The following is a 19,592-nucleotide window of genomic DNA, read 5'->3' as shown; positions in this document are numbered from 1 at the left end:
ACCATGGCTTGCCAAGGGAGATTGGCACCTGCCCTCTTTGAGATGCTCAATTCTCCCAGTCCTGGAAGGACGAGGAGGAAGTTCTGGTGTTGAAAGTCTCCAGATGCCAAGCTGCCCACTGGGTGAAAGAAGGTTTGCTAATTAGTGTCATTAGCAGAGAGGTTGGGAGGGGCCCTCTGGCTAACATTTCTGTGGGAAGGAGGGGAGAGAGGAGGGAAAGAGAGGCATGGTTAGAGCCTGTGAGCTTGGGTGCAGCCCTGAAATGAAAGGGTGATGAAGCAATGCAATTTTCAGGACTTCCCTGGTGGTCCAGTGGCTAAGATTCGGAGCTCACAATGCAGGGGGCATAGGTTCAATCCCTGGTCAGGGGACTAGATACTGTATGCTGCACCCAAGACTTGGCACAGCCAAACAAATAAATAAACAATGCCATTTCCACTCCATCCTATCCTGTTCCTTTTATAAAGAATGCAGCTGTTGCTCTTGTCCAGTCGCCATGTCATGTCCAACTCTTTGAGACACTATGCACACCAGGTTTCCCTGTAATTCACTATCTCCCAGAGCTTGCTCAAACTCACGTCCATTGAGTTGGTGATGCCGTCCAACCATCTCATCCTCTGCCATCCCCTTCTCCTCCTGCCCTCAATCTTTCCCAGCATCAGGGTCTTTTCCAATGAGTCAGCTCTTTGTAGCAGGTGGCCAAAGTATTGGAGTTTCAGCTTCAGCATCCATCCTTCCAATGAATATTCAGGGTTGATTTCCATTAGGATTGACTGGTTTGATCTCTTTGCAATCCAAGTAATGCTCAGTTGTGGAAGTGTCTGTTGGTGAAAGTAGAGTCCGATGCTGTAAAGAGCAATATTGCATAGAAACCTGGAATGTTAGGTCCATGAATCAAGGTAAATTGGAAGTGGTCAAACAGGAGATGGTAAGAGTGAACATCAACATTTTAGGAATCAGTGAACTAAAGTGGACAGGAACGGGCAAATTTAATTCAGATGACCATTATATCTACTACTACTGTGGGCAAAAACCTCTTAGAAGAAATGAAGTAGCCTTCACAGTCAACAAAAGAGTCTGAAATGCAGTACTTGAGTGCAATCTCAAAAACGACAGGATGATCTCTGTTCGTTTCCAAGGCAAACCATTCAGCATCACAGTAATCCAAGTCTATTCCCCAACCACTGGTGACAAAGAAGTTGAATGCTGGTGGCAACCCACTAAACGAATTTCATAGCATGTGACCACCACTTGCAAAATATGGTCCAGGTTTTCAACCTGGAGTCCATGACGGGCTTCCCGGAGCCCATGGATCCCTGGAGTGCACTCATGTGTGTGCATGTGTGCATGTTGTGTGTGCGTGTGTGTTGTATGTGCTTGTGTGTGCACATGTTCGTGTGTGCATGTGTGCCGGCATGTGTTCACGTGTGTGTGTGTGTGTGTGTGTGTACATGCCTGTACACTTTTGGAAACTAGTCAGTGCTCTTCAATCACATTTTCAGAGGCACACTGACCCCAGTGCACAGGTCACAGATGAAGAAACAGAGGTTCAAGGAGGCCTAGAGTGAGTCCAAGTCCCACCTTGTCTCTGCCCTGGGCTGAACCCTGTCCTTCCCGAGGTGTTCCTGAGTCCCAGGTCACCCTGTGTTACCAGAGGGGGGGCATCCAGTTTTGTCCGCCCCCGGAAACCTGTGTTCTGCCTGCAACGCCCTGAGGATCAGTTCTGAACTGACCACACTGCTGGCCTGCACCCACTAGGACGCTAGGCAGCAGCGAGAGCAGAGGTCCAGCTGGACTGCAGGACCGACCTCGTGGCAGAGCCGAGAAGTCAGCCCTGAGCCCAACACCATGTCACATTACCCTCACCAGGGGCACACTGCGTAATACCCGCAGTGACAGGCCCCCAGCACCTGGCCCGGCGGGGGTCTAGGGTGGGTGGGAAATGTTACCACAACTGATGTGCAAAGTCTAAACCAGTAAATAAGGCAGGAGGGCTCATGTGGATGAGAAGGAACATGCTAGGTGAGGCACGGGGACCCCAGGAGAAGAACCACATGGAGAGGAGTGTTTACACGGGTCTTCCCAGAAGCAGTGCTGGTCCCCTGCTTATGGTCATGGGTGACTGGTGATGCAGGCCCCAGAGGACAGGTCCTAGTGCTCCTCTGGCTCCTGGCTGCAGGGTCAGAGGCTCCAAGTGGAACTCCAGCTCTGCCCTGCCTTGGGTTCTGGGAGCGTGTTTCACTGAGTGTAGATGGTGACAAAGATGCCTACTGCAGCAGCTTTGAGGTCTGGCCCAGCCAGCACCTGGACCAGGGCATGCCAGGACCCTCCCCCTTCCCCGTGCCTCGTCCACGCCAAGCCCCTGAGCCGTGCAGCGGCATCATCAAGGCTCAGTACAGGGTCAAGAAGTGATGGGCCACATGGCTGATCCAGTTTCATTATTTTGTCACTAGGACTGGACTTCACAGTGGGCAATCCTCCATAAACCCAAGGTCAGGCCCAGCGTCACAAGCACTGAGTCCTACCTGCCATGGAGTGATGGGTAAAACTGTTGCTTTACTTTCACACCGTGAGCCAGGTGGGGAGAGTCCAGCTCCAAGGAACAGAAAATCCACCCGGCAGGCTCACGCAGGACGGGGATGGGGGACGGAAGGAGGCTCTGCCCCTCCGAGGTGCCCCAGCTCTGCCCTCTTCTGAGTGGGGCGTTTGTCCTCACCCCAGTGGCCAGACGGCTGCAGCAGGTCCATAGTGATGATGTGGGGGAAGGAGGGAGCAAGATCAGTCACCTCGAGACACTCTCTTCCTAGGGCAGAGGGGCCCAGTGCACCTCTTTCTGCCACCCTGGGGTCTACTGATGACCAGTCCTGCCCAAGGCAAGGACCCCTCCCTCAGATGCCCCGGGGATGGGGGAGGCGGGAAGGTATCTTGAACATACAACAGGGCCTCAAGGGAGGAAGGCATGGGTGTCCCGAGGGAACCTCAGCACAGGTTCTCCCTCTGTGTGCCATCCTCCCGTCTAGGAGGGCCTCTGTCTCTCTCTGTGCCAGGCAGTGAACCCACCACGCCAGCAAGGCCTCCCTCCCTCCCATATCCTGCCTCAATATAATTAATAATCATTTTATTTCTGCACATAGAAGATTTCATTCCATGTTTTGGTTTCTGGTGAAAAGCCTCAGGTGATTGCCATGTTTCTCTGACCTGGTGAGCGTGACCCCAAAACGGTCTTCCCAGCACCAGCTGAATGCTCTGCTCTGTCCATCATCTGGCAGGGGACCTGTATTCGATCCCTGGTCAGGAAACTAGATCCCACACGCTGCAACGAAACACCCTGTGAGCTGCAACTAGGACTCAGTGCAGCCAAATAATTTTTTTTAAATGATAGAGACTGTTCAGTGTATACTTGATATTTAGCTACACTAATTTTTATGTAATTGTTTCCCACCCCAAATTTCATCCCAGAAAAAAAAAATCTCTTGGATTCAGCCCAACCTTCCATGAGTGAGATGGTTAACATGGCTGACTCCCACAGCTCTGCCCAGGGCGGGCACACGCAGGTGCAGGGCAGCCACGGGGACCTCACTACCTGATGACTTGTATTCCCAAGGGTACCTGCTCTGGCGGCCCCTCCAATCACAGGTGTGCACCCCCAGGGACTCTGGGAAAGGCTGCTTGTTGGTTTCTCCAGAAACAAGAGTGAGCCACACAGCTTAGCTGAGCTCTGGGATCAGAGAACAAACAGTGATGCCTTCACAGGGACCCTTCCCACAGGACGGCCAGCCCTCAGCTCCTGCATCTCCTGCAAGGGGCAGGCATCCCGGGCGACTTCCTGTGGCTCTTCACCATTCAGAGAGAGCAGCGGATGCCTCACCTGGGAAGCCACCCTGGATGCACCAGGCTGGGCTCATCCCCCCAGCACTGCATGTGCAGTGGCCTTGAGGGCAGGAGGGAAGAGGGTAGTCAAACCACAGGAAGACATAAAACTAAGTCCTTCGCTCAGATGGGGAGGAAGAAAAATGCACTAAAAACAAAGAGGTCAGTGATGGGATGGAGTATGGGGGGCATCCAGAGGAAGGGTGGGGTCACAGAGAGTGAGTGCTATATGATGTGGCTCCTCTCCCTGCCCTAAATGACAATGCCATGTCCACTGTCTGAACTGGGCACACCAGACATACCTTTGGCCTTGACCTGACACTAGGTTGTGATACCCAGGCAAGGAACAGGATGCCAACCACACATGGGTCCACTCCACGTGAGGGCCTGGGGTCTTGTTACCACTGAGCCTCTTTGCTGGTAGGGCCCCATCCCGTGCTTTCCCCCTAGGACCGCTAACACCTAAAGACCATCTCCGTGCCACTAGGGTCTTTACGACCTCTTGGCCATCACGGCACCACACACAAGCGGAGCCTAGTGGTTGCTTCCCACCTATGGAAGACCATGGGTTCAGGGCTCTGACTACTCCAGCTTCAGCAGGTGTAGCCAGAATAACCCACCCAGGAAAACATGCTGGGATTCTAGGTCCTGTGGTCAAAGGCTGACCAAGGAAAACCTCCTGACTTTCCTCCACCATTAAAAAGCTTCCCTAACTGTACCCATCCAATCCAGGTGCAAACCAGCAGGGGAACATCTTTCCTTGGCCTTTTTAGGCAACCTTGGAGGACTAGAAAGTGTAGCTGAAATAATTCCCCCTTTAAAAACGCACGCACAGAGAGCCCGCTGTCTTAATGCAACTGCCTGTGTAATTAGCAAACGGGGCGAGCGCTTCCCTTCCACAGCGAGCCTCACCCGCCCGTCTGCACTCTAATTTGCCAAAAGGCTCCAACTATATTTGCATGTTTTTCCATCTCATTTAGCCTGATCACTACTTAGAGCAGGTGCAGCTCCAGCAGACGACCTGAGCCGTCAGCCAGGTCCCTCCATGCGGCGCTTACAAATCCACTTCAGGGACTCCTGCCTGTCACGGTCGGCAAAGGTCATGCAGCCAGGCCATCCATGCACAAGACACTCACGCCAGGGTTGTCCCCACCATCACCTCTGCTGGGCCCCGAGGACCCCCGACGGACATGAGTGTACCACGGACGCCCTCTGCCCTCCACGTACCTGGATGCCAATCACTTGCCATGAAGTCATGGTTGGGTGTGTGCTGAGATGCCCCAGGGGTCCTGGGGCCCTGTTCTACCTGCAGAGTGGCCGGTGGGATAGCCGCAGCCCGTGTTCAGGGCCACCCTACATTTAACCCTCACAAGTGCCACTCAGCCGGCAGGCATCCTGCCACCGAAACCAGCTGCACAGAACCTGTCTGCAGTGCCCCACACACCACAGGGCCCCAGCACCCTCCTGCACTCCATCTGCCAGGACAGCCAACCCCCTACAGCCACCCTCCACTAAGGTGCCCTGGAAGGAGTCCCCGCCGCCTGTAGATCTGCATGTTGAAATGACCCAAAGAGGTAAAACTGACTCCCCTAGGCTGCCACTGAGATGGGGGCCAGCCCAGGGGGGACTGGCTGTTTCACCAAGATGTGAAGTCAACCCCTGGCTGCATCCTAGAAGGGTAGAGACCGTGATCGGCCTCAAAACCTTCCCAGGTGGCCCCAGGAAGCTCAATATTTAGCTAATATTGGGTTAATGTTGAGGGTTCACAAATGTGTTGATTTCCCTGCAAAGACCCAGTGCCTGAGTTCAGAAATCGTGTCCACTTCCTAGTGTGCAGCCAGCTTATGGATATGCATACACACTCACACACACACAGTCACATGCTTGTGGACACAAGCACATACACACACATGCACACGGTCACATGCTCGTGGACACAAGCACACACATACACACTCACATTCATACATACTTGCACATCAAGGCACACTCATATGCTCATGCATATGTTCACACATTAGTGGACACAAGGTTGCACATGATCCTTTTCTCACACACACACCTCCTAAGGTACACAGCTAGTCCTGACCTCAGTGTGGGGGAACCTCAGGGCCTGGCTGAGTCAATGCACAAATGCAACCTCAGGCCGTGCAGGTGGCTTGGGCCACGGGAAGGGGAAGCTGCCGGAGGTCGGACAGGGACCTGCACAGAGTACAGAGCGGCGGCCCCCAGGGTCCACCCCCGTGGAGACTGTCACCCAACTGCCTCTTCCACCTCCCAGGTGCTTGCCCCACCTGGCCCGCCCATGCCTGTGTTTCCAGGTCAGAATTCCCGGAGGATGCTCCCAATAGCCACCCTTGCTGCTAGAGGACCCAATGGCCCCAGCCTACACCCTCATCATAACCCCTCCTTCCTTGCCCTGTGGCTTAACCTGACCCCTGCCCCTGAGACACACACCACACACAGATACACACATACACAGACTCACATATGAACATACATCTATACACACTGCATACACAGATACACACACAGGTACACATACAGTCTGTTTACTGTGCTCTGCGTATGACACTCACTGAACTGAGAGCCTCATAACAAAGGATTCTTAATCCTATTTCCCATCTCGTATTCCCCTGGGCAGCCCAGAGTCCCCCAACCCTCCTGACTCCCTCATCTCAAGGAGCCTGATCCTGATGGGCCTACCCAGCACACTGTATGCAGCACCTTAACCTTCAAAAGGTCCACCATGGATCCCTGCTCAGTGATGGAATTCAGAATCCACTCACCTGTGAATCCTACCTTCCTCCTCTCCACCCACCCCACCCCCACCCTAAGATTAATCTGTGGTCAGATTTTTCTGTAAGGTAAGTATTTGGTCTACCCCCTCTCTCGCACTCTCTATTTTGGACCCTGGACTAGACTGCCAGATGAGTACTAAGCATTCTGGCAAACTGACCCAGCAATGATGGTGATGGTGGTAGTGATGATGATGGTTGTGGTGGTGATGATGGTCATGATGAAGGTGATGGTGGTGATGGTGATGATGGTGATGATGGTAGTGGTGATGGTGATGATGAAAGTGATGGTGATAATGGTGATGGTGATAGTGATGATGGTTGTGTTGGTGGTGATGATGATAGTGGTGATGGTGATGATGAAGGGGATGATGGTGGTGATGTGGTGATAGTGATGATGGTGATGATGAAGGTGAGGATAGTGATGATGGTGATGATGTCGGTGATGGTGAGGTTGGTGATAGTGATGATAATGGTGATAGTGAAAGTGATGATGGTGGTGGTGATGGTGATGATAGTGATAGTGATGGTCAAAGTGATGATGATGGTTGTGGTGGTGGTGATGGTAGTGATGATGGTGATGATGATAATGGTAATGGTGATAGTGATAATGGTGATGGTGATAGTGATGATAGTTGTGTTGGTGGTAATGATGGTAGTGGTGATGGTGATGATGAAAGGGATGATGGTGGTGATGTGGTGATGGTGACAGTGATGATGGTGGTGGTGATGGTGGTGATGGTGATGGTGATGATGAAGGTGAGGAGGGTGATGATGGTGGTGATGTTGGTGACGGTGATGTTGGTGATAGTGGTGATAATGGTGATAGTGATAGTTATGATGGTGGTGGTGATGGTGGTGGTGGTGATGGTGGTGATGGTGATGATGATGATGGTGATAGTGATGATGGCGGTGATGGTGATGGTGATAATGAAGGTGATGGTGATGGTGGTGGTCATGATGGTGAAGCTCATGCTGTTTTGATTCATTGAGAACTTACTCTAGGCTGAGTAGTAAGCATGCTAAATGTTTTATGTCTCCTTTTAATATTTAAAACAATTATCTGAGACAGTGTCACTTCACAGAAAAGGAAACGGAGATGTAGAGAGCTTTGATAACCTGCCAAAGCCCCACAGCTAGCGACAACGGAGTCCAGGCCCGTGTGCCCCAAAGTGCATGTTCCTACCACTGGTCCTGCTCAGGTGGGTGGAGGGAAGCCAGAATATTTTCTTAGGATCCAAAGAGGAGAAGACAGGTGGGGCACATGGGTAAACATGAGTGGCTGCAAGGCAGCCCCCTGTCAGTGCTGCTCCCCTGTCCTGGGGCTTCTAGACTTCTCTCCAAAGAAACCCATCCTTAGGCTCTCCTGGATCTTTATCTGCCAGTCCCTACAGAAATGCTTTGTCCAGAGACCCTTCCAGACCACCCCAGTCCCATCCCCATTCCAAGGTGCACTCTGTTTTCTTTATTTAAAATTAATTTATAATCATCATATAATATTGTATAAGTTTAAGGTATACAATGTGTTGATTTGATATCTTTCAATGTAGCAACATGATGTATTAGCTAACACCTCTGTCTCCTCACATAGTTATTATTTTTTGTGTATGGTGAGAACAATTGAGATCCAGTCTCTCAACAACTTTAAAGTTCATAATGCAGTCCTGTTGACTATAATCACGGTGCTGTGGGTTAGATCTCTGGGCCTCATTTATATACTTGGAGCAAGTTTGTGCTTAGACAACACATGCTCAGCTTTCAAAGGCTGCAGCTCAGGACCCACATCCTCTCCTGGGTTGTTCAGCATCCTTGGAAACCAGGTTGAGCTTGGTGCTGCCAAGATGGAACAAACTGCTCCCACCTCCTCCCTTGCAGCTGGCTTCCTGGGCTCCTGGTTTCCTTTTTCTTTTCTTTGCCAGCTCTTTTCATCAGAAGAGGACAAGGAGGCTTCAGCAGCCCTGCCCTTCACGCTGTGGGGGTCAAAGCGCAGGTGCAGAGCCCTCCACACGGCTTTCCCTGCAGGGGTCCTGACACCTGGAGAGCCCCGCCCTTCCCGTCAGCCACCGTGGCCCTGTCAGCCCTGGGGGTCCAGCTGGTTAGATGTGGAGGGGACAGCTCTGCACCTCCCTGACAGGGGCTGGACAGGGTGGTCTGTGTGAAGGGTGACAGGGGGCCTATGAGACAGAAGCTCCCTCCAACCCCGACACAGATGGCCTCCTTCCCACAACCCATTTCAATAGCAAAGAGATCAGCAAGTTCCAGAAGCTGAGGATCCTGCCCCCCACCGCCGCCAGTCCTAGCCCCCCAGCCCCCCACTGCTGGGCACCCAGGGGCTGTTCCCTCACTGTCCTGCTGGACGTCTCATGGGAGGGTCTCACAGTGCGGGGTAAGTGCAGATGTCTGAGCCAGTCTGGGGGTGGGGGTGTCAGATGCTGTCCAGTCAGCCCTGTATCCCCACCCCTGCAGGGCTCTACCTGGAGAGCAAGGACCAAGAGTGCCAAGGCTCCCTTCCTCCCCATTCACACTCAGTCCTGACAGGGAAGGGCCCAGAATGGTGTGGGCTTGGTCCAAGAACAAACCCATCCCTGGCAAACCTGCCTCCCAGGGGCCTGCCTTGAGGATCCCAGAGCCCAAGGCCCCATGCAGGGAGCGGGGGTCAAGCTCAGGAAGATTCCGTCAGCGCCAATGCTCCCCACTCCCACTCCTGGGGTCAGCTGTGCCCTCTCTGACCTCACCTGGCTGTGTCACGAGCACAGACAGGTCACTGTGAGAGAACCGCTGCAGGCCCTCGGCCAACGGTGGCAGAGCAGAGAAGAGACAGGCTGTGACCAGGCCGCAGAGCCAAGCAGTGGCAGCGCCCTCCACCCAGCCACACCCTCCACCCACAGGTGACTCGAGAGGGAGAATCCATCCAGCACCTCCCAAACACAGGCCCCTTCTGTGTTGTAACAAGCACAGGGCAGCGGGAGGGGAGGGAAAGCCTGGAAAGTCCCAACAAGAGATTCAAAACTGAGTCACAGTGACCCTGGGGCAGGGAGACGCGCCATCCCTGGCTGGGCTCTGGGCTCAGCTCCAAAACCCAAGGCAGGAGCGGGTAAGGGCCAACCATCTGCAGAGAGGTGCAAAGAGCCCCAGGGCGGGCAGATTGCACCTCTCCTCCCGGCCTTCCTGCATCCTGCTCTCTGAAGCATAACCCTGCAGCTTCTCCACCATGAGAGGTGGGCCAGCACCCTCTTCCCCTTGAACCTCGCTGGCTGGCATGGCGCCAAACTCAGGCAGGAGACCATTAGCCCTGCTCCCCTCTTCTTCACTCACGACCCACCTCAGACCAGGGGCAGAGTCCCCTTCTCAGGAAGAGGTGCTGAAGATGAAAGGACAGACATAATGCCACACTGTGAGGCCAGACAGCAACAACCAGAACTAAGCCCTCGATCCCGGCCTCAGAGACAAGGCTCTAAGGCACTGAGCTTGGGGCGTGCTTGTTATGCAACACAAGAAGTCTGTTCTGACTGCTGCAGTAATGGATGCTGGAGGCCCCATGTCTCCCTTCACCCTAGGTCTGATTAAGGTGTCAGTTTCCTTGTATCTTTCCATTTATGCCCCATGTACACCCTTCCTCTCCCACCACCTTCCCATCCCCAGTAGAGTGTGTTCCAATGACAAGGACCTGCCTTCCTAAACCAGGCCAGCCTAGAATGCAGCAAATGCTCAATAAGCCACTGGTGAACCAATGAATGGGTAGGTAAATGAATCCAGTAGTCTGCCTGGATTCAGTGTCCAGTGACAGTGCACATACCTACCCAGCTGACCAAGCTCTGCGTGTTCTGAGCACACGGCCTCCTGCACACAGGCACATTCAGAAACATGGGCGTGGCTTCAGGGGGACCCACAGGCCACAAATGACCCCTGTGAAAACTCAGGCTGCAGCCCCTCTGAGCAGAGTTCTGAAGGAAGTCTTGGCCACTGTCATGGAATGAGGGCATTTCTACCAGGAGACACAGGCACACACGTCTACACATCCATAGGTGTGTACACACGCACACACACAAACATGCACACATGCATGTACATGCATGAAGGTGGTACAAAAATGCACATGGGCACACAGTACAGATACACACACGCACACGCACACACATGCATGCACGCACACTCAGAGTCCCAGGCCACGTGGACCGCACCTCAATGGACTTGAAGGTGTTGCACTGTCTCTCCCCACTGAATGTGGCAGGGTGGGTGGCTGAGTCTCCTCCAGCCTGTTTTGTTGAACCAAAGGCAGGTCTGTGACAACTTAGTCAAGTGACAATCAGCTTGCATCTGGGCAGCCTGGGGCTCAGGTGGCTGCACCGGATGACTTCATCCTTTGGCTCCCACACTCTTGCACGTGTGTATATGGGCACGTACACGCCTGTGTCTACAGCCTGACAGACCTCACCCGGGTTGGGCCCGCAGGAGGCCAAGGACAGGCTGAGGACAGGCGTGAGTGAGGGATTGTGTTTTTAGGATGGGAAGGAGTGGGCTCAGCCAGCCGGCAGCACTGTCTCCTGGGGTGTGGGTTGTATGTGTCTACACTGCAGAGACGTGGGGTCCTGGGACTAGAGAAAGTTCAGGAATGGCCATGGAGGCTCTGCCAGCTCTGCCCCTGTGCCCAAGAGAACCAACCCTGCCCTCCAGAAGTTCTCACCCGGTGTCCACACCCCCTCCTTTCCTGGCCCCAAGAAACCAGCCCCTCCCGGGGCTAACCCTTCACTATAGGCCTGCAGGGTTCTGTCTGGTTCCTCAAACCCCACGAGTGTGCTGGGATTCCTACTGATCAGATGACGAGACTGAGGCCCAGAGAGGTCAGACAACTTGGCCAAAAGCTGGACACCACACTGGGCGTGTGGAATAGGCCGGATCCCAACTCCACCCACATAGAACACTCACCCTGCCACCCCAGAATGCACGTCGATGGCTTTGCTGGGCAGCCTGGCCACACTGCTTCCTCCCTAGCAGGCAGGGCTCAGGACCCCCCTGTTCCCAGGCTCACCCGCCCCTGCAGTTCAGCAGAGGGCCCCACACGCAGGACGCGTGTGCCAGCTGCCAGGCTGTTAATGTGAAGATAGAGAAAATGCTAATTAAGAACATTTTACTGAATTTTAAAATGGGGGGAATGCATTAAACTCACTGGTTTTGATTTGTTGCTTTCAGACTCAGTTTATGGTTGTCGCCCTTCCCTGCAAGGAACAGTTCCTGCACAGTCCGCTCCTGCACAGGCTCCTCCCAGACTCCTCCTAGGTCTCAGCTTCAGCTGCTGTTGATGGTGATCGTGCAACCTGCTCAAGTTCAGCAGTTTGTAAAGTATGTGATCTGCGGACACCCGAGGCACTGAGATGGAGGTGTGTTTCTTCCATTCCCAGGGACCCCCTGGGTAGATTTATCTGGACAGCAGGTGTGGTGTGACCAGGAAGGTCTGTGTGTCTCTGAACACCCAGGGACCACCCACGGGCTATGGGGCCCCCATCTTCCCCTTCTGTGCCAGGGTAATCCCATCTCTCGGGCAGAGTCCCAAGACCAGCAGACACAGTGTCCCCCAGAAGCGTTGTTAGAACCCAGCCCCGCCCAGCAGTTTTGAGGCAGCCCCAGAGTCAGAAACTGCTGCCAGTGCAGGGATTTGCCTGGACAACCGTGGCTGCAGGTCATCACCAAGGTCAAACCACAGGTGAGCAGGGCATTGCAGACTGAGAACCCTAGGTGAGAAGTCCTGTGGTCCCAAGTGACAGCAGCATTGATCTTGGCTGCCCGGGGCTCAGGTGGCTGCATCAGACAACTTCACCCTTTGCTTTCCACACGCTTGCATGTGTGTACGTGAGCACATGCACACCTGTGTCTACAGGCCGACAGACCTCACCCGGGTTGGGCCCACAGGAGGCCAAGGACAGGCGTGAGTGAGGGACTGTGCTTGCATGATGGGCAGGGGTGGGCTCAGCCAGCCGCCAGCACTGTCTCCTGGGGTGTGGGTTGTGTGCGTCTACACTGCAGAGACATGGGGTCCTGGGACTAGAGAAAGCTCAGGAACGGCCATGGAGGCTCTGCCAGCCCAGCCCCTGTGACAGCGCAGAGCGAGAAGCCAATGAGGCCCCTCCATCAACCTGACTGGCATCATGGAGTCGTTAGCCTCAGCCAGGAGCCCCGAGGGTCCCCGCACTGGGCAGGAAAGCCCACTCTGCCCTGGGGGAGGGGCACCATCCTAAGTGTGGCCCTGAGAAACACCCGGAAAACGGGAATCAGAAGCACCCTCCCTCCAGGTTCCAACTGTTGCCTCCTTTCCTACTCACCTCCAAGCCCTAACCTACCCAAACACGCCCCCCAAGGACTTTCCGTCCCAACACTACCTTCCCCTTTTCTCTCTCCCAACCAGAAAATGTCCCACTGCCTCACCTGCCTAACCCAGCACAGCACTGGGAAAAAGAAGCAGGATTACCACCACCCCCCACTAATTCATACTCAAGAGTGAATGGCTGGACTTCCCTGGTGGTCCAATGACTCACAGGGGACACGGGTTCGATCCCTGGTCCAGAAAGATCCCCCCGCCTCAGGACAACTAAGCCCATGCACCATAACTACTGACGCCCTCGCTCTGGGGCCTGAGAGCCTCAACAAGAGAAGCCACAGCAATGAGAAGACTGCGTACCATGAGGCTTCTCAGAGAAGAAGCCTTGGGGGCTAGAGAGCAGCCCCCACTTGCCACAACTAGAGAAAACCTGTGTGCAGCAGTGAAGACCCAGCACAGCCAAAAAAAATTTTTTTAAAAAGAGAATGTCTGATGAGACCTCCCAGACCTGCCAAGTAACCTAACTGCCCCTCTAACTGGTAGAGAATTGAAATAAAGCCTAACCAGGGTCCTTGACCCCACCTGCACGTAGAACCATCTGAGGGTTTTTACATACCTGTGGAGGCCCACCCGGAATATGTCCAAATGAGGAGGCAGAAGGGTGGCCAGGATCAGCGGTTTTAAAAGTTCCCCGAGTATTGAGGACCAGCCAGGGTTGAGAACACAGAGCTGGGAAGAGGTTCCCGCGCTGAGGGGAAGGGAGGCTGGCAGGGCTATCCTTCCCGTGGGAATTTCCAGGACACACCGGGCCTCTGACTCTATCACCCTCCCCCTCTGACCATCACCACATTCATTCATTCATTTGTTCCCAGCACTTACAGGACACCTGCATGGAGCAATCTGCCTGAAGCCCCCAGAGACATGGCAGTGAAGCAGACAGGCCCACTGCTATGCTCATGGGGCTCAGGTCCTTTGAGGAGGGGAGCTCTGAGCCATCAGAGTACAGGGTGCGTGAAGGGGTAGGAAAGGTGCTGCCTGGATGGGGCACTCAGGGAAGGCCGTCCAGCCAAGGAGCACAGGCTTGGGGGGAGGGAGCCATGCCTAAGGACCCCCAGCCAGAGGGGCAGAGCGTGCCAGTCTCCTGGGACAAGAGTCTGCAAGGGGCAACGTGGCTGTGGCAGAGTATGACTGGTCCAAGGAAGAAAGGGGGACCTTGCAGGTCTGAGGACAGGCTTTCTTCCTCCTCAGGGGATGCTGGGCCTCCCACGTCCAGCAGGACTCGACGGCTCCTCTTACAACAGTCTCCCTGTGTCTGCCTTGTTCCAGGGACTCTTCCAGGGCTTGACTCTGTGCTCAGATCTCGACGCCTGTGTGGATCTGAGTTCTGACAGCGAGGGTGTGCAGGGCTGGTTTGGAGAGCAAGTGTCATCTCAAGGGGCTACATGAGTGCCCAGGTGTGAGCCATACGTTTCCAGCAAGCATTCTGAAGGAGCTTTCTTGGCTGGTGGGGTTTGCTCTGGCCACTGGGTGGCCACTGGGTGGCCACTGGGTGCTGGGCCGGCCCCGGCCCACAAGGCCAGTTTCAGCGTTCCATTTGACGGATTCAGAAACTGAGGCAAGCAGCCCGAAGCTCCAGGCTCCACTCAGACCTGCTGGCCCTAAAGGCAGGGACTCAGCTCTCCCCCTACAAGGGCTAACAGCTCAGGCTGACCCAGCATCTAACCACCCACAGTCCCCTGAGGGGCCTCTGTGTCAGCTGCTGGCTGAGGGGCCCTGCTTCCCCTCCCCCACTCCCCACCAACAAGGTACAGAGTGCCCAGGAGGGGCCAGGGGAGGAAAGGGAAGCCTTAGTGGGTGGAGTGTCCAGGCAGGAAATGTGGGGGCTGCAGTATCGCTGTGTACTCCACAGGGGCCACAAGAAACCAATCTTTCCGGTAGCTTTCCTCTGGGGACCCCCTCAGGGATGGGGGGGTGGGCAGAGGAGTTTCTGAGAGAAACCCCCAGCTGTTTCTCAGTCGGGGCTTTCCCATCTGGCAGGTTTGGGGGGCTACTTCCCTCCCCGCAGTCAGGCCCCCTCCCGCCACCCACACTGGGAGGGGCCACGGGGATTTCTCTCCCAGTCCGGAGCTGCGGTCTTCCAGCTGCCCAAGTTCAGAGAAGAAAAGAGCCGGCCTGAACAAGCTGGGCCACTCAGGGGGAGCAGGCCCCCCAGGGGCAGCAAGAGCCCACAAGCCCTAAGGAACCAGGGGAGTGGCCAGGAGCGGACCCATAGATGTCCCTCATCCTCTTCCCCTCTCTCTGGTCAGAACGCAGGCACTGGGCCACTGGGGGCTGGGGCCAGGGAGGACCACCTTGCAGCCCTAACACCGCAGGCCAAACTCAGAGCCACCTCGCTGCTAAAGTGCGGTCCACCACGGCATCGACCCAGGGGCGCTTCCCAAGGGCAGTGCAGCTCCCCCCGCGGGGGTGCAGGGCAGACCCTCATTCCCGGGGGCACGGCCCAGTCATGCCGGCCAGGCGCTGTTCTGGAAAGCAGGATGGAGGATTGGGCGGCTTAAATTCCAAAGTGCACGCCCAGGGCAGCGAGGAGCCATGTGGCCACGGACATAGCGCCCTCAGCAGTGGTCGGCCCCAAGACCACAGGCTCTGCATGTGGACTTCCCTGGGGGCAGCCCCCAAATGGGGAGCGGACAGATCTGCCCCCTACCCCGTCAAGGCTTGCCCTGTGGGGCCTCTCATTGTGACCACTGGTCCAAGTCAGGCTCAAGCGGTATGACACCAAGACAGAAGTGGGACGCGGCCGCGGGACCATGTGGACACGGAGGCTGGATGCTGCCCCAGGCCACGCACTCCCACGGCTCGGTGCCCACAGCCCCTGCGCTGCAGGTGGAGGCCGGGGCTCAGGACAGGTGAGCCGCCCCTGCAAGCCGCCTGGGCCTGAGCTGCTCTCTCACCACCTTGGTGCCCAGCTCTCCCGTCCCCTCCCCTGGTCTCCCCGGAGGAGAGGTCCCTGCTCCACTGTGGTAGGGGGAGGCCCGAAGGCAGTGGGACTGCACCCGCGTGGTGGGGGCTCCCGTCCCTCATTCCCACAGTCAGGCATGTGGGCCGAGTTCCCCCCACACCCGAGGACTGATGCCCACCTCGCTGGAGGAGGCTAGCTTTGGCTAAGGACTTGCATCTCCTTGTTTTCTGGATGGGAAATCCTCCCTCTATCTGAGTTCAGGGGCCTGAGAGTATCTGCTTGCCCTAAATCTCCTTTAGTTAGCCAGAGGAGAGGGGGTATGGAGATGCTCAGTGTGGGCAGAGGGGGGCCAGCCTGAAGCTCAGGGAGTGAGGTGGGGGTTCTGGGCGACCTCAGGAAGTGGACACTTAATGCCCAGTGGGGGTTCCCACGAGAAAGTAGGAGGGCTGTGATCTCGTGTCCCAGGCTCCCCCACGTTCAAAGTGCAGGAGGCAAGTCACCAGTCACCCGTGGACTCGCCCGGGGTCTCCCCCAGCTTCCCTCCCCAACCCCAACTCCATCACCCACTACATCCCAACTCAGGAGTGGGGGCCAGTGCAGTCAGGGGGCCTGGAGCTGAGAGAGAGCTACCCAGCGGGGCAGGGAAGGACAGGGGGCAGCCCCCAACCCCTCACAAAAGGGAGGCTTTGGGCTCCCCCTTCCCATCCTTTCCACCCTGCTGCCCCCCAAGCCCTCCCAGTGTCCAGACAACACACCACAGGTCCCCCTGACTGTAGTGCGCAGCACGGGCTCACGGGGCCAGCTGAGTTGGCCAGGCCAGGGGCAGTGACAATGCTTCCCCACGTCCGTGAGGTCACGATGGTGAGTCCCTGCCCTCCTATGACAGGTCCCCGCCAGCTTCCTGAGACCCACACTTACCACCACCCCCCAGCAGATCCACCCCAAAACATGCCAACCCCGAAATGTGTGAGTCCTCCGGACACGGCGAGGGGGGTGGTGCTTGGGGCACTGAGTCCGAGGCACGGAGCCTACCCCCCCCTTGACCTCAGGCCCCACAGACGCTCACAGAAACACAGAAACACAGACCGCTGCTCCCCTCTCCTTCACTCTCAACACAAGTGGGGCAGGGGGAGCCCCCGGCGACCCAGCCCGACTCTCCTCTCTGGGAGGACAGACGGAGGGTGGAGGTGATTCAGGAAGCCGCCTGGGAGTGCACCCCGGGGGTGTTGAGGACCCAGAGGCCCCCGGCCTGCCCCACCCCTGGGGCCCCTGTCCTTCCCTTGCCCACTTCCTCCCCGGTGCACATGGCCTTGGAGGCCACATCCCTGGGCAAGGCTCCAGGACCGTCTTGCTGGCAGGGCGGGGACTTGATCCCATGTTCCCTGAGTGGCGCCAGCATCTCCTGGTTCCGGGAAGAAATGTTTGGGGCTCTGTGGGTGGCAGCGCCTGGGCCCAGGTCAGCGGCTGCCCCATGAGTCTGCTAATAGGTGAATCATTGACACCAGTCTTCGGGTCATCCATGGGTGGGCAAAAGAGGGTTGCCATAGCAATGCCTAAACAGGAACCCAGGCCTCCAAGTGTTAGGATGCAGGCTGGGCTCTGGGGCCTGGGAGGTGTGGCGAGGAACCTCAGACAGTTGTATCCAAACCCAGATCTTAAAGCAGTAGTGTGGCTGCTGTGATGCAGGCTATGGGGTGGCCTGGCCCGGGTGGGGCAGCGTGGAGGTTGGTCATCAAACTCTTCACAGACCACTCACTGTCATTTACCATGACATTAAGGCATCACAGAATTTACTCACAAAGGGACCTGAGGGACCAGCCCTTCACTTCATGGGTAAGAACATCAACTTGGGTTAACCCAGCCAGTGGTTGGTGCCAGGGCTCCCCTGCCCCAGGCCTCCTGGCCCCTGGCTGTACATTTCTAGGCCTCAGTTTCCTCTTCTTTAAAATGGGCTGGTGTCTGTCCTGCTGACCTCAGAGGCTTCCTTCCAGGACAAAGAGGAGAGCCCCAACAGGGGAGGGAGGGTGTGTGACTCAGGCGATCAGTCCTGGCCTGGGTGGAACAGGGGCCCCCAAAGACCTGCCTCAGTTCTAAACCCAGGAACGTGCAAACGCAACCTTATTTGGAAAAACGGTCTTTTCAGCTAGAGTTAAGGTAATTCTGGAATTTGCTGGTTGCCTAGTGGTCAGGATCCCAGACTTTCACTGCTGTGAAAGGTTCAATCTGGATTACCTGGGTGGACTTCAAATCCAGTGACCAGTGTTAAAAGAAGAGCAGAGACACAGCAGGAAGGGGGCACGTGACCGTGGAGGAGGCAGAGACAAGGGTGAAAGGAGCAGGGGGATGAGGCCATGAGCCAAGGAGGCCCCGTGACCCTGGAGGATGCAGAGCTGGGGGCGGGGAGCAGATGTGGCCTCGAGCCAGGGGGGCCCCGTGACCCTGGAGGAGGCAGAGCGCGGGGCGCGGAGCAGATGTGGCCTCTGCCAGGGAGGCCAGCAGGACAAGGAGCCAGAAGGGCAGGAAGGAACCCCCTCGAGCCTCCTCGGGACCGATGACCTGACCACTGTGGCCGCCAAACACATGTCCATTGCTTGAAACTGTCTAATTCATGGTCAGTTGCTTCAGCAGCCCCAGGAGACCTGGACAGCTGAGTGGGACACGAGCTGCCCTTCCCAGGAAACACGCTCTACAACGGATTGGGAACTGGCTGTGAAGACCATCAGGATATGGCTTGGGAGGAGACGGCTGAAACTCACCCCCCTCAGAGCCCACATGTCCTCAGACCCCTGGTTTAGCTCAGTTTTTCACAGGAGACAAGCAGAAGCACCTGCAACAGCCCCTGGTGAGTCCCCACAGGGAGCCGGGGGCGAGCTCTCTGCATAGACTGGCACAGGAGAAGAGCAAATCGCTGTTACCAGCCAGCAGGAGGAAACTGATTTCCAGCGCCTCCAGGGACTGCCCCTTTCACTATCATCCCAGCTCCCCTGGGCCAGCACAGGGCCTCCAAGTTCCTGCAGACAGAGCGTGGGTGTCTCAGCCCCCAGGTCTGATGGGTCTCCTTTGCCGGTGCCCAAAACGCCACCCCCTCCATACGCAGCAATCTGCAAACCCATCCCCCAGCCTTACCTGTAGCAAGTCTCTGAAGACGCCTTGGAAAGCCACATTTTTGAGCCAGATCTTTTTTGTATTGATTTCTGGCTCTTGGTTGGGGGGCGGGGGGAGGCTGTGCAGAAAAGCTGGGCTCTGGGAACCTGACAGTCCCAGGGAAGACAGAACCACCCTGCTCCTCACATTCCGTCCCCGTGACCTTAGGGTGCCCTTCAGCACACTGGCCCACCCTCTCTCGCTAGTCTCTAGCAGCAGCAGGTCATCAGGTGCTTCCAGCAACACAAAGAACATCGGGTCTCCCTAGAAGTGATGTGACACATCTGCTGACCAACAACACACAGGAGGTTTCCCCTCGAGGTGGAGAAGCTGGCAGGAAACATCTTTGTGTGACTGTGTCTTGAAGTCAATGAGAAGCAGAAAATAGAGCCTAGAGCCTACTCGAGGTTGTTGCACGTGTGTGTGTGTGTGTTCGTGTGTGTGTTCTCTTTGTGCACACATGTGCATTTGTTGCTCTGTGTGTTGCACGGTGTGCACATATGTG

At 56.0% G+C, this 19,592-nt stretch overlaps 1 long non-coding RNA gene across 1 annotated transcript; it reads left to right on the top strand.

The window, feature by feature from the left end:
* The first annotated feature begins 2,574 nt into the window (after nt 1-2,574).
* Nucleotides 2,575-6,541, top strand: LOC145538265 (uncharacterized). The gene is made up of 3 exons (XR_014076745.1): nt 2,575-4,032; nt 4,851-5,444; nt 6,515-6,541. It is a non-coding gene; the product is annotated as an uncharacterized LOC145538265 (long non-coding RNA).
* Nucleotides 6,542-19,592: the final 13,051 nt, after the last annotated feature.

This window comes from Giraffa tippelskirchi, chromosome 2, assembly GCF_054371585.1.
Source record: "Giraffa tippelskirchi isolate mGirTip1 chromosome 2, T2T-mGirTip1v1.2.pri, whole genome shotgun sequence".
In the NCBI taxonomy this organism is placed as follows: Eukaryota; Metazoa; Chordata; class Mammalia; order Artiodactyla; family Giraffidae; genus Giraffa; species Giraffa tippelskirchi.
This window is presented reverse-complemented; position numbering and strand designations above follow the sequence as displayed.